Source organism: Anopheles nili, unplaced genomic scaffold (assembly GCF_943737925.1).
Source record: "Anopheles nili unplaced genomic scaffold, idAnoNiliSN_F5_01 scaffold_21, whole genome shotgun sequence".
Taxonomy (NCBI): domain Eukaryota; kingdom Metazoa; phylum Arthropoda; class Insecta; order Diptera; family Culicidae; genus Anopheles; species Anopheles nili.
Genome location: NW_026525529.1, coordinates 55,327 through 78,985, shown reverse-complemented (window position 1 = coordinate 78,985; position 23,659 = coordinate 55,327). Strand labels below are relative to the sequence as shown.

At 35.1% G+C, this 23,659-nt stretch overlaps 3 long non-coding RNA genes across 3 annotated transcripts; 2 read left to right on the top strand and 1 right to left on the bottom strand.

Moving 5' to 3' along the window:
• Window positions 1-16,078: 16,078 nt before the first annotated feature.
• Window positions 16,079-16,783, top strand: LOC128730039 (uncharacterized). The gene is made up of 3 exons (XR_008411644.1): window positions 16,079-16,261; window positions 16,327-16,636; window positions 16,701-16,783. It is a non-coding gene; the product is annotated as an uncharacterized LOC128730039 (long non-coding RNA).
• Window positions 16,784-18,646: 1,863 nt separating this feature from the next.
• Window positions 18,647-19,349, top strand: LOC128730041 (uncharacterized). The gene is made up of 3 exons (XR_008411646.1): window positions 18,647-18,829; window positions 18,895-19,204; window positions 19,269-19,349. It is a non-coding gene; the product is annotated as an uncharacterized LOC128730041 (long non-coding RNA).
• A 2,328-nt stretch (window positions 19,350-21,677) lies between these two features.
• On the bottom strand, window positions 21,678-22,392 carry LOC128730040 (uncharacterized). Its single transcript, XR_008411645.1, has 3 exons — window positions 22,200-22,392; window positions 21,825-22,134; window positions 21,678-21,760 (listed from the first exon to the last, which is right to left on the bottom strand). It is a non-coding gene; the product is annotated as an uncharacterized LOC128730040 (long non-coding RNA).
• Between the last annotated feature and the right edge of the window lie 1,267 nt (window positions 22,393-23,659).

The window sequence follows — 23,659 nt, the reverse complement described above, 5'->3', positions numbered from 1 at the left end:
AATGATCCCATGATTTCAGTAATAAAAGCCTCGCTATCTGGCTTTGAAATAGGAACGATGTTGCGATATCCATTAAAAGTCCTTGTGACGATATAAATGTGATTTCAATCCTTAGCAAATGTTTCAAAAACGGTTTTACCTTTTACTTTTGTTTGTGGGCTTCCAAATGACCCCATGTATTAACTTATAGCAACTTCTCTATCTGGTTTTGGATTGGGAACGGTGTTGCCATATCCATCAAAAGTCCTTATGACGATATAAATGTGATTTAAATCAGTAGCAAATGTTTGAGAAATGGTTCACGGATTTAGTTTCTGATAAAATTAACACCAAATTGTTTAAGTTTGTTTGTGTGCGTCGATTTCATAAAATGTCTTACTGAATTTATCGATCATTACAGTTAATTGATCTGATAATGAAATGATATGACATTTGAATCCTGCTGTCTTGAACATTTCAATTAAGAATGATTGAAAATGTTCTACGTTGCTAATTGCATTAGATTTTCATGCACACTGTATGTTTAATCCAAGATCATTCAACAATCCGATCAAATCGATTGATCTACATGTTGGTTTTAAATATTAAACCTTTGTTTGTGGGCTTCTAAATGATCCCATGATTTCAGTAATAAAAGCCTCGCTATCTGGCTTTGAAATAGGAACGATGTTGCGATATCCATTAAAAGTCCTTGTGACGATATAAATGTGATTTCAATCCTTAGCAAATGTTTCAAAAACGGTTTTACCTTTTACTTTTGTTTGTGGGCTTCCAAATGACCCCATGTATTAACTTATAGCAGCTTCGCTATCTGGTTTTGGATTGGGAACGGTGTTGCCATATCCATCAAAAGTCCTTATGACGATATAAATGTGATTTAAATCAGTAGCAAATGTTTGAGAAATGGTTCACGGATTTAGTTTCTGATGAAATCAACACCACACTGTTTAAGTTTGTTTGTGTGCGTCGATTTCATAAAATGTCTTACTGAATTTATCGATCATCACAGTTAATTGATCTGATAGTGAAATGATATGACATTTGAATTCTGCTGTCTTGAACAATTCAATTGAGATTGAATGAAAATGTTCTTCGTTGCTAGTTGCATTAGATTTTCACGCAGACTGGATTTTATATCCAAGACCATTCAACAATCCGATCAAATCGATTGATCTACATGTTGGTTTTAAATATTAAACCTTTGTTTGTGGGCTTCTAAATGATCCCATGATTTCAGTAATAAAAGCCTCGCTATCTGGCTTTGAAATAGGAACGATGTTGCGATATCCATTAAAAGTCCTTGTGACGATATAAATGTGATTTCAATCCTTAGCAAATGTTTCAAAAACGGTTTTACCTTTTACTTTTGTTTGTGGGCTTCCAAATGACCCCATGTATTAACTTATAGCAGCTTCGCTATCTGGTTTTGGATTGGGAACGGTGTTGCCATATCCATCAAAAGTCCTTATGACGATATAAATGTGATTTTTATCAGTAGCAAATGTTTGAGAAATGGTTCACGGATTTAGTTTCTGATAAAATTAACACCAAATTGTTTAAGTTTGTTTGTGTGCGTCGATTTCATAAAATGTCTTACTGAATTTATCGATCATTACAGTTAATTGATCTGATGGTGAAATGATATGACATTTGAATTCTGCTGTCTTGAACATTTCAATTAAGATTGAATGAAAATGTTCTACGTTGCTAGTTGGATTAGATTTTCATGCAGACTGGATTTTAAATCCAAGAACATTCAACAATCCGATCAAATCGATTGATCTACATGTTGGTTTTAAATCTAATACTTTTGTTTGTTGGCTTCTAAATGATCCCATGATTTCAGTAATAAAAGCCTCGCTATCTGGCTTTGAATTAGGAACGATGTTGCGATATCCATTAAAAGTCCTTGTGACGATATAAATGTGCTTTTAATCCTTAGCAAATGTTTCAAAAACGGGTTTACCTTTTACTTTTGTTTGTGGGCTTCTAACTGAATGGCAAATGCTTCAGAAACGGTTTAAACTTTTACTTTTGTTGGTGGGCTTCCAAATGACCCCATGTATTAACTTATAGCAGCTTCGCTATCTGGTTTTGGATTGGGAACGGTGTTTCCATATCTATCAAACGTCCTTATGAGGATATAAATGTGATTTTTATAATTAACAAATGTTTGTGAAATGGTTCACGGAGTAAGTTTCTGATGAGCTCAAAACCACACTGTTTAAGATTGTACGTGTGCGACGATTTCATCGTCTTACTGTCTTACTGAATTTATCGATCATTACAGTTAATTGATCTGATGGTGAAATGATATGACATTTGAATTCTGCTGTCTTGAACATTTCAATTAAGATTGAATGAAAATGTTCTACGTTGCAAGTTGCATTAGATTTTCATGCAGACTGGATTTTAAATCCAAGACCATTCAACAATCTGATCAAATCGATTGATCTACATGTTGGTTTTAAATCTAATACTTTTGTTTGTGGGCTTCTAAATGATCCCATGATTTCAGTAATAAAAGCCTCGCTATCTGGCTTTGAATTAGGAACGATGTTGCGATATCCATTAAAAGTCCTTGTGACGATATAAATGTGATTTTAATCCTTAGCAAATGTTTCAAAAACGGTTTTACCTTTTACTTTTGTTTGTGGGTTTCCAAATGACCTCATGTATTAACTTATAGCAACTTCTCTATCTGGTTTTGGATTGGGAACGGTGTTGCCATATCCATCAAAAGTCCTTATGACGATATAAATGTGATTTAAATCAGTAGCAAATGTTTGAGAAATGGTTCACGGATTTAGTTTCTGATAAAATTAACACCAAATTGTTTAAGTTTGTTTGTGTGCGTCGATTTCATAAAATGTCTTACTGAATTTATCGATCATTACAGTTAATTGATCTGATAATGAAATGATATGACATTTGAATCCTGCTGTCTTGAACATTTCAATTAAGAATGATTGAAAATGTTCTACGTTGCTAATTGCATTAGATTTTCATGCACACTGTATGTTTAATCCAAGATCATTCAACAATCCGATCAAATCGATTGATCTACATGTTGGTTTTAAATATTAAACCTTTGTTTGTGGGCTTCTAAATGATCCCATGATTTCAGTAATAAAAGCCTCGCTATCTGGCTTTGAAATAGGAACGATGTTGCGATATCCATTAAAAGTCCTTGTGACGATATAAATGTGATTTCAATCCTTAGCAAATGTTTCAAAAACGGTTTTACCTTTTACTTTTGTTTGTGGGCTTCCAAATGACCCCATGTATTAACTTATAGCAGCTTCGCTATCTGGTTTTGGATTGGGAACGGTGTTGCCATATCCATCAAAAGTCCTTATGACGATATAAATGTGATTTAAATCATTAGCAAATGTTTGAGAAATGGTTCACGGATTTAGTTTCTGATGAAATCAACACCACACTGTTTAAGTTTGTTTGTGTGCGTCGATTTCATAAAATGTCTTACTGAATTTATCGATCATCACAGTTAATTGATCTGATAGTGAAATGATATGACATTTGAATTCTGCTGTCTTGAACAATTCAATTGAGATTGAATGAAAATGTTCTTCGTTGCTAGTTGCATTAGATTTTCACGCAGACTGGATTTTATATCCAAGACCATTCAACAATCCGATCAAATCGATTGATCTACATGTTGGTTTTAAATATTAAACCTTTGTTTGTGGGCTTCTAAATGATCCCATGATTTCAGTAATAAAAGCCTCGCTATCTGGCTTTGAAATAGGAACGATGTTGCGATATCCATTAAAAGTCCTTGTGACGATATAAATGTGATTTCAATCCTTAGCAAATGTTTCAAAAACGGTTTTACCTTTTACTTTTGTTTGTGGGCTTCCAAATGACCCCATGTATTAACTTATAGCAGCTTCGCTATCTGGTTTTGGATTGGGAACGGTGTTGCCATATCCATCAAAAGTCCTTATGACGATATAAATGTGATTTTTATCAGTAGCAAATGTTTGAGAAATGGTTCACGGATTTAGTTTCTGATAAAATTAACACCAAATTGTTTAAGTTTGTTTGTGTGCGTCGATTTCATAAAATGTCTTACTGAATTTATCGATCATTACAGTTAATTGATCTGATAATGAAATGATATGACATTTGAATTCTGCTGTCTTGAACATTTCAATTAAGATTGAATGAAAATGTTCTACGTTGCTAGTTGGATTAGATTTTCATGCAGACTGGATTTTAAATCCAAGAACATTCAACAATCCGATCAAATCGATTGATCTACATGTTGGTTTTAAATCTAATACTTTTGTTTGTTGGCTTCTAAATGATCCCATGATTTCAGTAATAAAAGCCTCGCTATCTGGCTTTGAATTAGGAACGATGTTGCGATATCCATTAAAAGTCCTTGTGACGATATAAATGTGCTTTTAATCCTTAGCAAATGTTTCAAAAACGGGTTTACCTTTTACTTTTGTTTGTGGGCTTCTAACTGAATGGCAAATGCTTCAGAAACGGTTTAAACTTTTACTTTTGTTGGTGGGCTTCCAAATGACCCCATGTATTAACTTATAGCAGCTTCGCTATCTGGTTTTGGATTGGGAACGGTGTTTCCATATCTATCAAACGTCCTTATGAGGATATAAATGTGATTTTTATAATTAACAAATGTTTGTGAAATGGTTCACGGATTAAGTTTCTGATGAGCTCAAAACCACACTGTTTAAGATTGTACGTGTGCGACGATTTCATCGTCTTACTGTCTTACTGAATTTATCGATCATTACAGTTAATTGATCTGATGGTGAAATGATATGACATTTGAATTCTGCTGTCTTGAACATTTCAATTAAGATTGAATGAAAATGTTCTACGTTGCAAGTTGCATTAGATTTTCATGCAGACTGGATTTTAAATCCAAGACCATTCAACAATCTGATCAAATCGATTGATCTACATGTTGGTTTTAAATCTAATACTTTTGTTTGTGGGCTTCTAAATGATCCCATGATTTCAGTAATAAAAGCCTCGCTATCTGGCTTTGAATTAGGAACGATGTTGCGATATCCATTAAAAGTCCTTGTGACGATATAAATGTGATTTTAATCCTTAGCAAATGTTTCAAAAACGGTTTTACCTTTTACTTTTGTTTGTGGGTTTCCAAATGACCTCATGTATTAACTTATAGCAACTTCTCTATCTGGTTTTGGATTGGGAACGGTGTTGCCATATCCATCAAAAGTCCTTATGACGATATAAATGTGATTTAAATCAGTAGCAAATGTTTGAGAAATGGTTCACGGATTTAGTTTCTGATGAAATCAACACCACACTGTTTAAGTTTGTTTGTGTGCGTCGATTTCATAAAATGTCTTACTGAATTTATCGATCATCACAGTTAATTGATCTGATAGTGAAATGATATGACATTTGAATTCTGCTGTCTTGAACAATTCAATTGAGATTGAATGAAAATGTTCTTCGTTGCTAGTTGCATTAGATTTTCACGCAGACTGGATTTTATATCCAAGACCATTCAACAATCCGATCAAATCGATTGATCTATATGTTGGTTTTAAATCTAATACTTTTGTTTGTGGCCTTCTAAATGATCCCATGATTTCAGTTATAAAAGCCTCGCTATCTGGCTTTGGATTAGGAACGATGTTGCGATATCCATTAAAAGTCCTTGTGATGATATAAATGTGATTTCTATCTTTAGTAAGTGTTTCAGAAATGGTTTAACCTTTTACTTTTGTTTGTGGGTTTCTAAATGACCCCATGTATTGAGTTATAGCAGCTTCGCTATCTGGTTTTGGATTTGGAACGGTGTTGCCATATCCATCAAAAGTCCTTATGACGATATAAATGTGATTTGTATCATTAGCAAATGTTTGAGAAATGGTTCACGGATTAGATTTCTGATCAAATTAACACCAAACTGGTTAAGTTTGTACGTGTGTGTCGATTTCATAAAATGTCTTACTGAATTTATCGATCATTACAGTTAATTGATCTGATGGTGAAATGATATGACATTTGAATTCTGCTGTCTTGAACATTTCAATTAAGATTGAATGAAAATGTTCTACGTTGCTAGTTGGATTAGATTTTCATGCAGACTGGATTTTAAATCCAAGATCATTCAACAATCCGATCAATTCGATTGATCTACATGTTGGTTTTAAATCTAATACTTTTGTTTGTTGGCTTCTTAATGATCCCATGTTTTCAGTAATAAAAGCCTCGCTATCTGGCTTTGAATTAGGAACGATGTTGCGATATCCATTAAAAGTCCTTGTGACGACATAAATGTGATTTTAATCCTTAGCAAATGTTTCAAAAACGGTTTAACCTTTTACTTTTGTTTGTGGGCTTCCAAATGACCCCATGTATTAACTTATAGCAGCTTCGCTATCTGGTTTTGGATTGGGAACGGTGTTTCCATATCTATCAAACGTCCTTATGAGGATATAAATGTGATTTTCATCATTAGCAAATGTTTGAGAAATGGTTCACGGATTTAGTTTCTGATTAAATTAACACCAAACTGTTTAAGTTTGTTTGTGTGCGTCGGTTTCATAAACTGTCTAACTGAATTTATCGATCATTATAGTTAATTGATCTGATGGTGAAATGATATGACATTTGAGTTCTGCTGTCTTGAACATTTCAATTAAGATTGAATGAAAATGTTCTACGTTGCTAGTTGCATTAGATTTTCATGCAGACTGGATTTTAAATCCAAGAACATTCAACAATCCGATCAAATCGATTGATCTACATGTTGGTTTTAAATATAATACTTTTGTTTGTGGCCTTCTAAATGATCCCATGATTTTAGTTATAAAAGCCTCGCTTTCTGGCTTTGGATTAGGAACGATATTGCGATATCCAATAAAAGTCCTTGTGATGATATAAATGTGATTTCTATCCTTAGTAAGTGTTTCAGAAATGGTTTAACCTTTTACTTTTGTTTGTGGGCTTCTTAATGAATGGCAAATGCTTCTGAAATGGTTTAACTTTTTACTTTTGTTTGTGGGTTTCTAAATGACCCCATGTATTGAGTTATAGAAGCTTCGCTATCTGGTTTTGGATTGGGAACGGTGTTGCCATATCCATCAAAAGTCCTTATGACGATATAAATGTGATTTTTATCAGTAGCAAATGTTTGAGAAATGGTTCACGGATTTAGTTTCTGATAAAATTAACACCAAATTGTTTAAGTTTGTTTGTGTGCGTCGATTTCATAAAATGTCTTACTGAATTTATCGATCATTACAGTTAATTGATCTGATGGTGAAATGATATGACATTTGAATTCTGCTGTATTGAACATTTCAATTAAGATTGAATGAAAATGTTCTACGTTGCTAGTTGCATTAGATTTTCATGCAGACTGGATTTTAAATCCAAGAACATTCAACAATCCGATCAAATCGATTGATATACATGTTGGTTTTAAATCTAATACTTTTGTTTGTTGGCTACTAAATGATCCCATGATTTCAGTAATAAAAGCCTCGCTATCTGGCTTTGAATTAGGAACGATGTTGCGATATCCATTAAAAGTCCTTGTGACGATATAATTAAGCTTTTAATCCTATGCAAATGTTTCAAAAACGGTTTTACCTTTTACTTTTGTTTGTGGGCTTCTAACTGAATGGCAAATGCTTCAGAAAAGGTTTAACCTTTTACTTTTGTTGGTGGGCTTCCAAATGACCCCATGTATTAACTTATAGCAGCTTCGCTATCTGGTTTGGGATTGGGAACGGTGTTTCCATATCTATCAAACGTCCTTATGAGGATATAAATGTGATTTGTATCAGTAGCAAATGTTTGTGAAATGGTTCACGGATTTAGTTTCTGATGAACTCAAAACCACACTGTTTAAGATTGTACGTGTGCGACGATTTCATAAAATGTCTTACTGAATTTATCGATCATTACAGTTAATTGATCTGATGGTGAAATGATATGACATTTAAATTCTGTTGTCTTGAACATTTCAATTTAGATTGAATGAAAATGTTCTACGTTGCTAGTTGCATTAGATTTTCATGCAGACTGGATTTTAAATCCAAGATCATTCAACAATCCGATCAAATCGATTGATCTACATGTTGGTTTTAAATGTTATACTTTTGTATGTGGGTTTCTAAATGATCCTATGATTTCAGTAATAAAAGCCTCGCTATCTGGCTTTGAATTAGGAACGATGTTGCGATATCCATTAAAAGTCCTTGTGACGTTTTTAATGTGATTTTCATCCTTAGTAAGTGTTTCAGAAAAGGTTTAACCTTTTACTTTTGTTTGTGGGCTTCTAAATGAATGGCAAATGCTTCAGAAATGGTTTAACCTTTTACTTTTGTTTTGGGCTTCTAAATGACCCCATGTATTGAGATATAGCAGCTCCGCTATCTGGTTTTGGATTGGAAACGTTGTTGCCATATCCATCAAGAGACCTTATGACGATAAAAATGTGATTTTTATCATTAGCAAATGTTTGAGAAATGGTTCACGGATTGAGTTTCTGATGAGAGTAACACCAAACTGTTTAAGTTTGTTTGTGTGCGTCGATTTCATAAAATGTCTTACTGAATTTATCGATCATTACAGTTAATTGATCTGATAATGAAATGATATGACATTTGAATTCTGCTGTCTTGAACATTTCAATTTAGATTGAATGAAAATGTTCTACGTTGCTAGTTGCATTAGATTTTCATCCAGACTGGATTTTAAATCCAAGATCATTCAACAATCCGATCAAATCGATTGATCTACATGTTGGTTTTAAATATAAAACCTTTGTTTGTGGGCTTCTAAATGATCCCATGATTTCAGTAATAAAAGCCTCGCAATCTGGCTTTGAATTAGGAACGATGTTGCGATGTCGATTGAAAGCCCTTGTGCCGATATAAATGTGATTTTAATCCTTAGCAAATGTTTCAAAAACGGTTTAACCTTTTACTTTTGTTTGTGGGCTTCCAAATGACCCCATGTATTAACTTATAGCAGCTTCGCTATCTGGTTTTGGATTGGGAACGGTGTTGCCATATCTATCAAACGTCCTTATGACCATATAAAAGTGATTTTCATTATAAGCAAATGTTTGAGAAATGGTTCACGGATTTAGTTTCTGATGAACATAACACCAAAACCCTATGGAGTATCAGACACATAAACGACCCTTTCAAAATTTGGATTTCGAATCCAAGATCATTCAACAATCCGATCAAATCGATTGATCTACATGTTGGTTTTAAATCTAACACTTTTGTTTGTGGGCTTCTAAATGATCCCATGATTTCAGTTATAAAAGCCTCGCAATCTGGCTTTGAATTAGGAACGATGTTGCGATATCCATTAAAAGTCCTTGTGACGATATAAATGTGATTTTAATCCTTAGCAAATGTTTCAAAAACGGTTTAACCTTTTACTTTTGTTTGTGGGCTTCCAAATGACCCCATGTATTAACTTATAGCAGCTTCGCTATCTGGTTTTGGATTGGGAACGGTGTTGCCATATCCATCAAAAGTCCTTATGACGATATAAATGTGATTTAAATCAGTAGCAAATGTTTGAGAAATGGTTCACGGATTTAGTTTCTGATAAAATTAACACCAAATTGTTTAAGTTTGTTTGTGTGCGTCGATTTCATAAAATGTCTTACTGAATTTATCGATCATTACAGTTAATTGATCTGATGGTGAAATGATATGACATTTGAGTTCTGCTGTCTTGAACATTTCAATTAAGATTGAATGAAAATGTTCTACGTTGCTAGTTGCATTGGATTTTCATGCAGACTGGATTTTAAATCCAAGATCATTCAACAATCCGATCAATTCGATTGATCTACATGTCGGTTTTAAATCTAATACATTTGTTTGTTGGCTTCTAAATGATCCCATGATTTCAGTAATAAAAGCCTCGCAATCTGGCTTTGAATTAGGAACGATGTTGCGATATCCATTAAAAGTCCTTGTGACGACAAAAATGTGATTTTAATCCTTAGCAAATGCTTCAGAAACGGTTTAACCTTTTACTTTTGTTGGTAGCTTCCAAATGACCCCATGTATTAACTTATAGCAGCTTCGCTATCTGGTTTTGGATTGGGAACGGTATTTCCATATCTATCAAACGTCCTTATGAGGATATAAATGTGATTTTCATCATTAGCAAATGTTTGAGAAATGGTTCACGGATTTAGTTTCTGATAAAATTAACACCAAATTGTTTAAGTTTGTTTGTGTGCGTCGATTTCATAAAATGTCTTACTGAATTTATCGATCATTACAGTTAATTGATCTGATGGTGAAATGATATGACATTTGAGTTCTGCTGTCTTGAACATTTCAATTAAGATTGAATGAAAATGTTCTACGTTGCTAGTTGCATTGGATTTTCATGCAGACTGGATTTTAAATCCAAGATCATTCAACAATCCGATCAATTCGATTGATCTACATGTCGGTTTTAAATCTAATACATTTGTTTGTTGGCTTCTTAATGATCCCATGTTTTCAGTAATAAAAGCCTCGCTATCTGGCTTTGAATTAGGAACGATGTTGCGATATCCATTAAAAGTCCTTGTGACGATATAAATGTGCTTTTAATCCTTAGCAAATGTTTCAGCAACGGTTTTACCTTTTACTTTTGTTTGTGGGCTTCTAAATGAATGTCAAATGCTTCAGAAATGGTGCAACCTTTTACTTTTGTTTGTGGGTTTCTAAATGACCCCATGTATTAACTTATAGCAGCTTCGCTATCATGTTTCTTTTAACTTTTCGAGCAGAAATTAAAGCTTCAGTTACCCCGTAGAAAAAACGGACATCTTCTATATCATTTGCTGCGCTTATGATGAAATATTATGTAGGTCTGTTAATGGCTATACAAAATTCAAACGATGACCAATTTTTCTGAACATGTTTTTATAAATCTGTTCGTAAAAATCCTTACCCTCCTGCCCCCTCAGAGGATAAAAGAGTAGGGGGTCTTCCATACATTCCCTTTCACAGTAATTAAAAATCGTTGAAAATACAAATGACATTGATTTAACCTAAATATTGCGTATGCATTTCTTAAAATTCTCTATACAATATATGATGAAGTATAAGTTTCCCGGTTTGGTATATCTTTTCATCACAAAATATCACTGTGAAGTACATATGTCGCCGAAATCAACTAAAATTTTATCACTTAATACGAAGACTTTCAAAATTCCAGTTCTACAAGCGGATAACCCTCTCCCTCTACCAAACACAGAAAAGTTATATAAAAAAAAAAAAATATATATATATATATATATATATATATATATATATATATATATATATATATATATATATATATATATATATATATATATATATATATATATATATATATATATATATATATATATATATATATATATATATATGGCTTCCAATTCGATTGAAACACAGTACAAATGCTTCTTCCTATTCATAGTGCGACAAAAATTTATTTACGCCAGTACGAAACAAAGGTAGGTTTACAAAGAACCCCAAAGAAAGAAGAAAGAAATTAATTCAGTCATAGCACTAAAGCATGGTCCGAATGATTTTAGGTGAGGATGATTCTTTTTACACAATATCTTAAAAAAAGAGCTCCCATACGAGCTCTTCCTATTAGAGTATTGGAAAATATGGTCAAGCATAGCAATCATGTCCGATTTAAATGGAATGAGGCAAATTCCTTAAAATGTTCATATTTACTGGAAAATTAGAATGGTGACGTTGCAGCTCTCCCGGATGAAAGCAAATTGGTGGGGGGCATACAATATCTATTCGGAAAATTGGAATAAAAAATGCCCAAAATAACAAATATCGTCTAATTTAACAACAACTTTTCATGTACGCCCTAACACAGTCTATGCAACAAGTAGCAAAATATCATATTCTCCAATGCGGAAACAACGGTATGCAACCCTTACTTATTGGAATGTTCAAAAATCGCACATCGATACAAATGTTTTTTATTTATTCTTTCTAACGTGTGACTTTTACATTATGGACACGAAAGGAATTTCCATTTCCAGAATAAAAGAAATTCACATAAATGTAAAGACGTCAACCAACAGTTCAGTTTCCTGCAACTTTTCTCTCTTCTACCGTTTATTTAGACACTAAACTGCCATAAGACACACAACTCTTCTTCACTCCACGCATGTCAAAATTTAAAAGTGTATAATATTTTTCAACATATTGTTGTACATAACGCTATGCCCTTATTCAATAAGATTCAATTTTAAATTGTGTTGAGTTACGTTGGAAATGTGGTTGGTGTAATAAATTTGAATATGGATTTCAGAACGTAAGGTTTACTAACATGGAATGGCCTTTTGAACGTAACAGCAATACAGATGAAATATAAAAGAAATGGAAAATTGTTTCCAGGCAGCATCAGTGACGAAATAAGAATAAGAGATAGAAAAGTAAAAAAAATTTGATCGTCATACATGCTCAAAATGGAATCACATGCTATTTTTCCTCATTGTTATGCAAATAAATTGATATGACGCATCCAAGATAAATGGTAGTGATAAAAAAGGATTTTTGAAAGAGTTTAAGTGAAAAACACTAGGCATAAAAAATAGGTTTTACTAAATTCATGACGTGAAAGATGCGAAAGATTAGGGAGAAAATTTGTGGTAAGAACGTGTTGGTCATACGAAGCGAAGATTATGAAGAGAAATGGTAGCTGTGAAACAAAAAGAGAAGAAAGGATTTGATTTATAATCCTTTCCTTGATAGCTAAGATGGTTTAAACGGTAGATTTGTTAAAAAAGGAGTGCAGGACAGTTTGAAAAAGCAAGGTATACCCAATTAGATAAAATGTGTCAAGATCAACAGAGAAAGATGAATTAAGTGAAATCATCAAAGTCTCCAACACTCCAGTATGGGAAAACTCTTCTAGATTTCCAACGATCGCCTGGACGATCAAAACCTTCTGCCGGCGAAACCTTTTTAATATTACATGGCGACCGTGACACGCGTACGCCCTTCAATGGGGTTTCCACTGAACCGATTTGCACCAAACTTAGTACATAGGTTTGATGGTCTCGGATTTATGCCTTTGTTTTTTTTAGGCTTCCATACAACCAAATTTTGCGACTATTCATTTAAAAATACAAATGATGCCCGATTTGGCTGAAATTTGGTGCATAGATGTTTTATTAGTAAAAACTAGCACTAAATTTCAACCCTTTAATTTTAATGAAACTAAAATTTCACTGGTAAAACTTAAAAAAATATAATTATCCGCTTAAAATATAGGTGATGCCCGATTTAGCTGAAATATTTAGGCTGCACTACTTTTCCAGGGGATTACTGGAGATCTGCGTCAAGGATTGGGCTCCCGATAAGCCGGTAGGGGGTTTTATATGGGGATTTATTGCACAGAAGATGTTTCTTCATGTGTACAGCACATTTACGTACAATTATCAACACGCCAAGCTAATATTCACAGATCAAATGGCGTCTAATCAATATTTCAAGTGTTTTATTACCACTAAACTTCAGCTATTCAGCAAAAATCATACTTTTGGAGCATATTACATTCAACCGGTTCAAAGATTGCCACAATTGATAATTAAGGAACTGACCAAGCATACACCAGCGACACATCCGAACCATATTGTGCTGAAAAAGTGTTTATATAGTGTTGAAGCGATAATGTTGCAAATCAATAATCGCATCCGATCAGGAAGGCAAGAGAAACTTATCAATTCTGTTCAACATTATAGTATAAAGGAACGCTATACATTTCCGCGAAATTGTCACGAGTCCGAAGTATATTTAAATGAGATTGTGCAAGAGGTCGAATCATCGAATAATCTCCTAAAAACAGCCAGTAAGGAACGGCAGCTGATCCTGATGTCAGATCGACTAATTTGTGCAAAAAAGGATGAGAAAAATCAATTGCGACAATCGGACGAATACCATCCGATACTATTGGTCAAGTGGATGATACCTCTCGAACATGTCGAATTAGTAACTAATACGTCGGAAAATATGGATTGCAAGAAGATTTTTAAAATGGCAGCTGATTATGAAACATTGAAACAAATGGATACTCTTACTTGTATACAGAACAACGAGTAAAATTCTTTCAATGCGGAAACCATCAATAGCATAATACTTGATATCCGTTCCACTAAAATGGTAAGCTTAAATTGTTTCTTTTGAAACTATCATTACATTGCTGATCGATTGGATTGCAACTGTCTTGTATGCTTGTTTTTCAGCAAGACCTAAGCAACGAACGAAGCTTAAGTTTCACCATACTACGCAAAGGCTGTGGTACACATTTGAAGTTCAAGATGCGAAGACGAAAGTGCGTTGGCTGCACATGATTAATGTTGCAAAATTGAAAATAAATTTCTCCAATTCTCCGGCATTGTGGAAAAGTATGAAGGGATTAAATCAGTCATGTTTCGTTAGGCCAATGTTTACAGAAAATAATGTCATAAAGTTGACGGTAAGTGATATTATAGAATAGCATAAGAATTTCGTTGAAGATATTATCGAAAGAAACTTTAGTTGAAAGGTAAATTTATTGATTATTTATTCTGTATCTTGTTTCTGATTTGCCAGGCATATCGTGGATGTTGTTGTTCTCCAAATTTGAAATCTTCAACATTCGTGCAGCAGAAACTTCTTAAGATGCGGTCTACTGATAAAGAGATTGTTTGGGTGGTGGCATCCCCGGTAGCAGTGACATGCTTATTGGGAGATACATTCTGTTGCGCCCATACAAAATCGACCAAGTCGTGAGACTCGAGGCCCCGAAGAGGAAAAGTCTTAAGACTTTTCGTGTATTTTCCTGGGTGTTTGCGTTTTTCTTGAAGTCGCTCGATGCTCGTGCTGAAATTGACGTGTATTTTTCTGGGTGTTTGCGTTTTTCTTGAAGTTGCTCGAAACTCCCGCTGGAGTCTAAGTTCTAAGCAACAGAAAACCGTTACCGAGCGTGCTGGATGAGAACGTGTTATCGAATTGATAGTTGTAAAAATGGTTTTAATATAGAGAACTGGATGTCCACTTGATATATTTATTATATATTCTATATATTTGTAAGAAACTTATCCAAAATGAACTTTTCTTTTAACCGAATATTCCTTTTAAAGAAGAAAAAGATTGTTAGAACATATGTTTATTTCTTCGATCCCCAAGCATTACTTGTTACATTCCCTCTTTAATTCTGAGCATAGTAGATGCGTGAGTTCATTAAAGATGCTATGTTCCTTTCAGCAAGCTAGTTTTCTTAATATTTCTGAAACGTTTGGGCCAAATCCAGTCGAAACGCATGGCTCAGAATCAATTGGCATCGATCGACACGAACTCGCCTTGAAATTGGGTAAAATCTCCTCAACACTGTTGGGCGCTGAGAAATAATAAATATTTAAGCTTTACTTCATTTGATAGCAAACTCATCAAACTTTAACTTATCCCATCACACTGGCATACGTTATCTTCTATCCCCACGTCTCAATAAAATCGAAAGCAGCGTATACGCGAACTCCATCCGTATTTTTAATTGCTTTTTTGCTTGGTAGGTGAGTATATTATATCGCCCAAAGCAGTGAATACTAATTTACTTTCATCACGAATAGTCTAACAACAAAACTATTCCTAAGACTTAAAAATAAGAGCACTGATCGCTTTCCAAGTTTGAAATGATTCTGAAAATTGCCGATTTTGAAGTGGACTTGGGCGTGTAAACACATGGGCTAAATCGCTGATCAGAAGCGATTTACGAATAGTGGTCAAACAAACGATCATATATCAAAAGCTCTTTGCATTTTGTAAAAAATAAATATGAAAATCGATGTTTTCAGGAGTTTCTTCCAGCAACAACAAAAGCTTATTATATGTTTGAATTTTAGAAAACCTATCATTGTAAATTAATAGAGATTTGTACTATTTATTGAACAAGCTAGTTTATGTATCATTTAGGATAAAATGTCCAATAAGCTGCCCATAAGTGCACGAAATTGAAACTTCATATTTTTGAAGAAGAACAAGAAGTTTGTAGACAAACTGCAGCTGGGCGAGTGCACCGTGAAATAGTTGTCCGAAATAAAAGCAATTTTATAAATAATAGTTGCTTTTCAGAATGTGCAAACTAGTGCAATGCTTTAAAAAAACTATTTCGAAGAGATAGATATAGTTTGCAGCTTGCGGTTAACGAAGTTCGTGCGAAAATCCGCGATATATTCCACCAAGTTGTTCGGGTGAGTTTAACCATATGAGCCTGCGCAAATGAAGTTGGTGCTTTAAATTTACTTATTATTTTTAGATAATCACAGCTGTTTGGATTCAATTCATTCAACGGAAGATCCAAAATCAACGAACGACACGAACGGGATCGTGAAATGGATCGAAAGAATCTAAATAAGATAAGTTTATATTCCGTGCTTACTGTAAAGTGAAACCATCAAATAATTGATATTGTTTCTTTTCGTGTGTACTTTGTAGATCCTGCAATCGAAGGAGCGAGGAATAAACGCAGGAGCCACTTCCATACGCGTTATTCCGTGAAAAAGCTGAAATGCCGGTGATCCGAACCTCAACAAGGAAGGAAGAAGAACGCGAAGAAGAAGAGTGCGGTAAGTGTGGTGAATAATATTACTAGCGCAGTTTTAACTAACGCAATTTGTTTTATAATTACAGATCATGGCTTTACCGGTGGGTGAGACGTTTTAAAATCATGTAAGATATATGTTAATATAAATAAAATAAGTTTATTCGTAAAAAATGGGTCTATTATTTTCATATATGTTGAGATATCACAAACGGCTTGTAAATACAGAACAAAATGTCACAAGGGTGCTGCGCAACACATCAATGTATCTCCCGTTAAGGGTGCAAAATTACTTCCGTCGGGAGATTAATTGGGCAGCCCGTTTATCTCCCGATAAGGCGCAACTTGGCCCGATTTTGCTACCGGGGATTGGACGATAGTGGCAACAGTAATGTTACGTTGTATACCAATTGTTCTTCTAAGAAACTGAGAAAAAGCAAATATCCTGTATTGGTCACGACCCTGACGGCTATGTATGTTTTACGTTAAATACAGTTTGGATGACTTCCAATAATGAGTTGATGATATATCCTCCCCGGTAGCAAAATCGGGCCAAGTTGCGCCTTATCGGGAGATAAACGGGCTGCCCAATTAATCTCCCGACGGAAGTAATTTTGCACCCTTAACGGGAGATACATTGATGTGTTGCGCAGCACCCTTGTGACATTTTGTTTTGTATTTACAAGCCGTCCCCGGTAGCAGTGACATGCTTATTGGGAGATACATTCTGTTGCGCCCATACAAAATCGACCAAGTCGTGAGACTCGAGGCCCCGAAGAGGAAAAGTCTTAAGACTTTTCGTGTATTTTCCTGGGTGTTTGCGTTTTTCTTGAAGTCGCTCGATGCTCGCCCTGAAATTGACATGTATTTTTCTGGGTGTTTGCGTTTTTCTTCAAGTTGCTCGAAACTCGCGCTGGAGTCTAAGTTCTAAGCAACAGAAAACCGTTACCGAGCGTGCTGGATGAGAACGCGTTATCGAATTGATGGTTGTAAAATTGGTTTTAATATAGAGAACTGGATGTCCACTTGATATATCTATTATATAATCTATATATTTGTAAGAAACTTATCCAAAATGAACTTTTCTTTTAACCGAATATTCCTTTTAAAGAAGAAAAAGATTGTTAGAAAATATGTTTATTTCTTCGATCCCCAAGCATTACTTGTTACATTCTCCCTTTAATTCCGAGCATAGTAGATGCGTGAGTTCATTAAAGATGCTATGTTCCTTTCAGCAAGCTAGTTTTCTTAATATTTCTGAAACGTTTGGGCCAAATCCAGTCGAAACGCATGGCTCAGAATCAATTGGCATCGATCGACACGAACTCGCCTTGAAATTGGGTAAAATCTTCTCAACACTGTTGGGCGCTGAGAAACAATAAATATTTAAGCTTTACTTCATTTGATAGTAAACTCATCAAACTTTAACTTATCCCATCACACTGGCATACGTTATCTTCTATCCCCACGTCTCGAGAAAATTGAAAGCAGCGTGTGCGCGAACTCCATCCGTATTTTTAATTGATTTTTTGCTTGGTAGGTGAGTATATTATATCGCCCAAAGCAGTGAATACTAATTTACTTTCTTCACGAATAGTCTAACAACAAAACTATTCCTAAGACTTCAAAATAAGAGCACTGATCGCTTTCCAAGTTTGAAATGATTCTGAAAATTGCCGATTTTGAAGTGGACTTGGGCGTGTAAACACATGGGCTAAATCGCTGATCAGAAGCGATTTACGAATAGTGGTCAAACAAACGATCATATATCAAAAGCTCTTTGCATTTTGTAAAAAATAAATATGAAAATCGATGTTTTCAGGAGTTTCTTCCAGCAACAACAAAAGTTTATTATATGTTTGAATTTTAGAAAACCTATCATTGTAAATTAATAGAGATTTGTACTATTTATTGAACAAGCTAGTTTATGTATCATTTAGGTTAAAATGTCCAATAAGCTGCCCATGAGTGCACGAAATTGAAACTTCATATTTTTGAAGAAAAATAAGAAGTTTGTAAACAAACTGCAGCTGGGCGAGTGCACCGTGAAATAGTTGTCCGAAATAAAAGCAATTTTATAAATAATAGTTGCTTTTCAGAATGTGCAAACTAGTGCAATGCTTTAAAAAAACTATTTCGAAGAGATAGATATAGTTTGCAGCTTGCGGTTAACGAAGTTCGTGCGAAAATCCGCGATATATTCCACCAAGGCGTTCGGGTGAGTTTAACCATATGAGCCTGCGCAAATGAAGTTGGTGCTTTAAATTTACTTATTATTTTCAGATAATCACAGCTGTTTGGATTCAATTCATTCAACGGAAGACCCAAAATCAACGAACGACACGAACGGGATCGTGAAATGGATCGAAAGAATCTAAATAAGATAAGTTTATATTCCGTGCTTACTGTAAAGTGAAACCATCAAATAATTGATATTGTTTCTTTTCGTGTGTACTTTGTAGATCCTGCAATCGAAGGAGCAAAGAATACACGCAGGAGGCACTTCCATACGCGTTATTCCATGAAAAAGCTGAAATGCCGGTGATCCGAACCTCAACAAGCGAGGAAGAAGAACACGAAGAAGAAGAGTGCGGTAAGTGTGGTGAATAATATTACTAGCGCAGTTTTAATTAACGCAATTTGTTTTATAATTACAGATCATGGCTTTACCGGTGGGTGAGACGTTTTAAAATCATGTAAGATATATGTTAATATAAATAAAATAAGTTTATTCGTAAAAAATGGGTCTATTATTTTCATATATGTTGAGATATCACAAACGGCTTGTAAATACAGAACAAAATGTCACAAGGGTGCTGCGCAACACATCAATGTATCTCCCGTTAAGGGTGCAAAATTACTTCCGTCGGGAGATTAATTGGGCAGCCCGTTTATCTCCCGATAAGGCGCAACTTGGCCCGATTTTGCTACCGGGGGTTTCACGACTAGCATTTAGGGCTGTGGCGACGTTAAATATCGTCGGCTCGACCGTCGAGCCGACGTTTCGTATCGTCGCCTCGACCGTCGCGTCGACGTCGAGATGCAGTAAAAAGTCGACGTTTCATGAGGATGTTGCCTAGCATGTGTTGCAAATCAATGGCGCTCGCGTAAAATTGAGTGATCATGAAATAAAAAAAAATCCATGTGGAAGGAAGCTCAGGCCCGCCCGTACGCTCTTGCTCTCGTTATTTTCGCTTCAAGCTCTTCTTGACCGTGTGGCCGCGAGTGCATGTCGGAGTGGAACATTAGCTCTGAGTGTTCTAAGTGTCGAAACGATTCTCCCCCCTATGCTCTTATTCGTTCTGTTTAGGGTCTTTGTTGTGCTTGGCTGCCTTGCTTTTTCTGCCTCTCTTCCTTTTCTTTGCAAATTTGAATTATTTCGGGTCGAATTAGAGAGGGGAGAAGTTGGAACTGATGAGATGAAGTTTTGTCTTGAAATGATTGAGCGTCGAAAATTTACCGATTCAGCCGTCGAGTCTCATATTATGTGCCCCGTTGCTAACGGTTGACTTTCTTTCTTTTAAGGCCAAATTATGACGCCGATTAAAATATATTTTGAGATCGCTGAGAACCCCATATTACCCATAACGTGAAACTGACTTGAATTTGCCTAGCAAAATCCCGTCTCGTAAGTTTGTTTCTGATCTGCACCATAATTTCACGTTCATGGTCGGCAAATCACAATCAAAAAGACAGATATTTTTAGTGGATTTAAAAAAAAATGATTAGGGTATTTGGCGCTAAGTGTGCTTGGATTAAACTTCTTACAGACTAAATTATTTCTTTTGAGCAAATGAGTAGGAACCATCAAGAGATATGAGCGTAAATATTTCAGTCAAAATCATACGTCTTTGACAATATTAAAAACTAATCTTTCAACAGTCGATATTATTTATATGAAAGTAGAAAAAAACATTGAACATAATAACGGACTTTAACTCAACCTTACAAAAGCGTTATCCATATCTGGCTGGTTTGCAGGGAAGGACTTCCGTTTCCCATGTTTAGGTGATGGAGCTCGGTAGGTAATATATCGATCGGTAATAAATACGTTGGTAATATCCATCGATCCCCCGATATCGTGATTCCCATCGTCAACCAATCATTCATTCCTTATCATTCCGCATACTTTCAATTGTACTGGATTTGCTTCTTCGGTGTTTATCATAAACAGAATTCCTTCGCTAAGGGTAAAACCAATCCAATAGCTTTCTGATCGAAGCGATTGGCTAAATGTACGAATTGCTGTACCTTTTGCCAGAAAGCCTACCCTCGGTTATGAGTAAATTCAATACCATATTTTGTTAATATAAACAAGCACCTGAATTGTTATGAAAATGTGCTTTGCAAACCAATCGTAGAAACAATTGCCGGTCTATGCTTTAAATTGAAGTCAATGAATTTCGCATGCATGGCATCTTATGAATGCATCTCTCCTATAGGAAAAGCTATCGTAAACGTAATTTAGACAATTTCGCGACGATTACAAAATTGATAAAATAAATTGTCCCATACGGTTTTCCCTCCGGTTTTCTTCTACTGTGTGATTTGCTTAAGTGGCTGAACCATTTTGTTGAGGCTTCGGAAAGGCTTAAATTTATTTTGAAATTATTAATTTATTAAGAATGGGAAACCCCTAATTGAAATTCGCTAAATATAAGCGATCGCTACAAACTTCTAGTCGTTGTTCCACGGGCATTCCGTTCTGATAATAACATTGAGTGATTGAGCTTCCTTAGGGCCGCTCAGTACGGGTTTGAAGCTCAAGACGAGTGCGGTGATAGTTTTGGTACAGACAGAACGGAACGAAAACTCGTGACGACCCCGGCCGATACGAGTGACAAGAAAAATGAGCTAGTTTGTGGGAGCTATGTGGAGCGGGGTGTTGAGCGGTACGCGCGATGCTCACGACGATAGCAAACACACCCATGCACAACGCTACGGATTGGAAATTTGTATGGAGCAAAGAGGTGACAAGCTCATGAAACGTCGAGACGAACGATACATCCCAAATTTTGCTTGTAGTGTTGTGATATCTCAGCATATATGAAAATAATAGACCCATTTTTTACGAATAAACTTATTTTATTTATATTAACATATATCTTACATGATTTTAAAACGTCTCACCCACCGGTAAAGCCATGATCTGTAATTATAAAACAAATTGCGTTAGTTAAAACTGCGCTAGTAATATTATTCACCACACTTACCGCACTCTTCTTCTTCGCGTTCTTCTTCCTTCCTTGTTGAGGTTCGGATCACCGGCATTTCAGCTTTTTCACGGAATAACGCGTATGGAAGTGGCTCCTGCGTTTATTCCTCGCTCCTTCGATTGCAGGATCTACAAAGTACACACGAAAAGAAACAATATCAATTATTTGATGGTTTCACTTTACAGTAAGCACGGAATATAAACTTATCTTATTTAGATTCTTTCGATCCATTTCACGATCCCGTTCGTGTCGTTCGTTGATTTTGGATCTTCCGTTGAATGAATTGAATCCAAACAGCTGTGATTATCTAAAAATAATAAGTAAATTTAAAGCACCAACTTCATTTGCGCAGGCTCATATGGTTAAACTCACCCGAACAACTTGGTGGAATATATCGCGGATTTTCGCACGAACTTCGTTAACCGCAAGCTGCAAACTATATCTATCTCTTCGAAATAGTTTTTTTAAAGCATTGCACTAGTTTGCACATTCTGAAAAGCAACTATTATTTATAAAATTGCTTTTATTTCGGACAACTATTTCACGGTGCACTCGCCCAGCTGCAGTTTGTTTACAAACTTCTTGTTCTTCTTCAAAAATATGAAGTTTCAATTTCGTGCACTTATGGGCAGCTTATTGGACATTTTATCCTAAATGATACATAAACTAGCTTGTTCAATAAATAGTACAAATCTCTATTAATTTACAATGATAGGTTTTCTAAAATTCAAACATATAATAAGCTTTTGTTGTTGCTGGAAGAAACTCCTGAAAACATCGATTTTCATATTTATTTTTTACAAAATGCAAAGAGCTTTTGATATATGATCGTTTGTTTGACCACTATTCGTAAATCGCTTCTGATCAGCGATTTAGCCCATGTGTTTACACGCCCAAGTCCACTTCAAAATCGGCAATTTTCAGAATCATTTCAAACTTGGAAAGCGATCAGTGCTCTTATTTTTAAGTCTTAGGAATAGTTTTGTTGTTAGACTATTCGTGATGAAAGTAAATTAGTATTCACTGCTTTGGGCGATATAATATACTCACCTACCAAGCAAAAAAGCAATTAAAAATACGGATGGAGTTCGCGTATACGCTGCTTTCGATTTTATTGAGACGTGGGGATAGAAGATAACGTATGCCAGTGTGATGGGATAAGTTAAAGTTTGATGAGTTTGCTATCAAATGAAGTAAAGCTTAAATATTTATTATTTCTCAGCGCCCAACAGTGTTGAGCAGATTTTACCCAATTTCAAGGCGAGTTCGTGTCGATCGATGCCAATTGATTCTGAGCCATGCGTTTCGACTGGATTTGGCCCAAACGTTTCAGAAATATTATGAAAACTAGCTTGCTGAAAGGAACATCCCATCTTTAATGAATTCACGCATCTATTATGCTCAGAATTAAAGGGAGAATGTAACAAGTAATGCTTGGGGATCGAAGAAATAAACATATTTTCTAACAATCTTTTTCTTCTTTAAAAGGAATATTCGGTTAAAAGAAAAGTTCATTTTGGATAAGTTTCTTACAAATATATAGAATATATAATAAATATATCAAGTGGACATCCAGTTCTCTATATTAAAACCATTTTTACAACTATCAATTCGATAACACGTTCTCATCCAGCACGCTCGGTAACGGTTTTCTGTTGCTTAGAACTTAGACTCCAGCGGGAGTTTCGAGCAACTTCAAGAAAAACGCAAACACCCAGAAAAATACACGTCAATTTCAGCGCAAGCATCGAGCGACTTCAAGAAAAACGCAAACACCCAGAAAAATACACCAAAAGTCTTAAGACTTTTCCCCTTCGGGGCCTCGAGTCTCA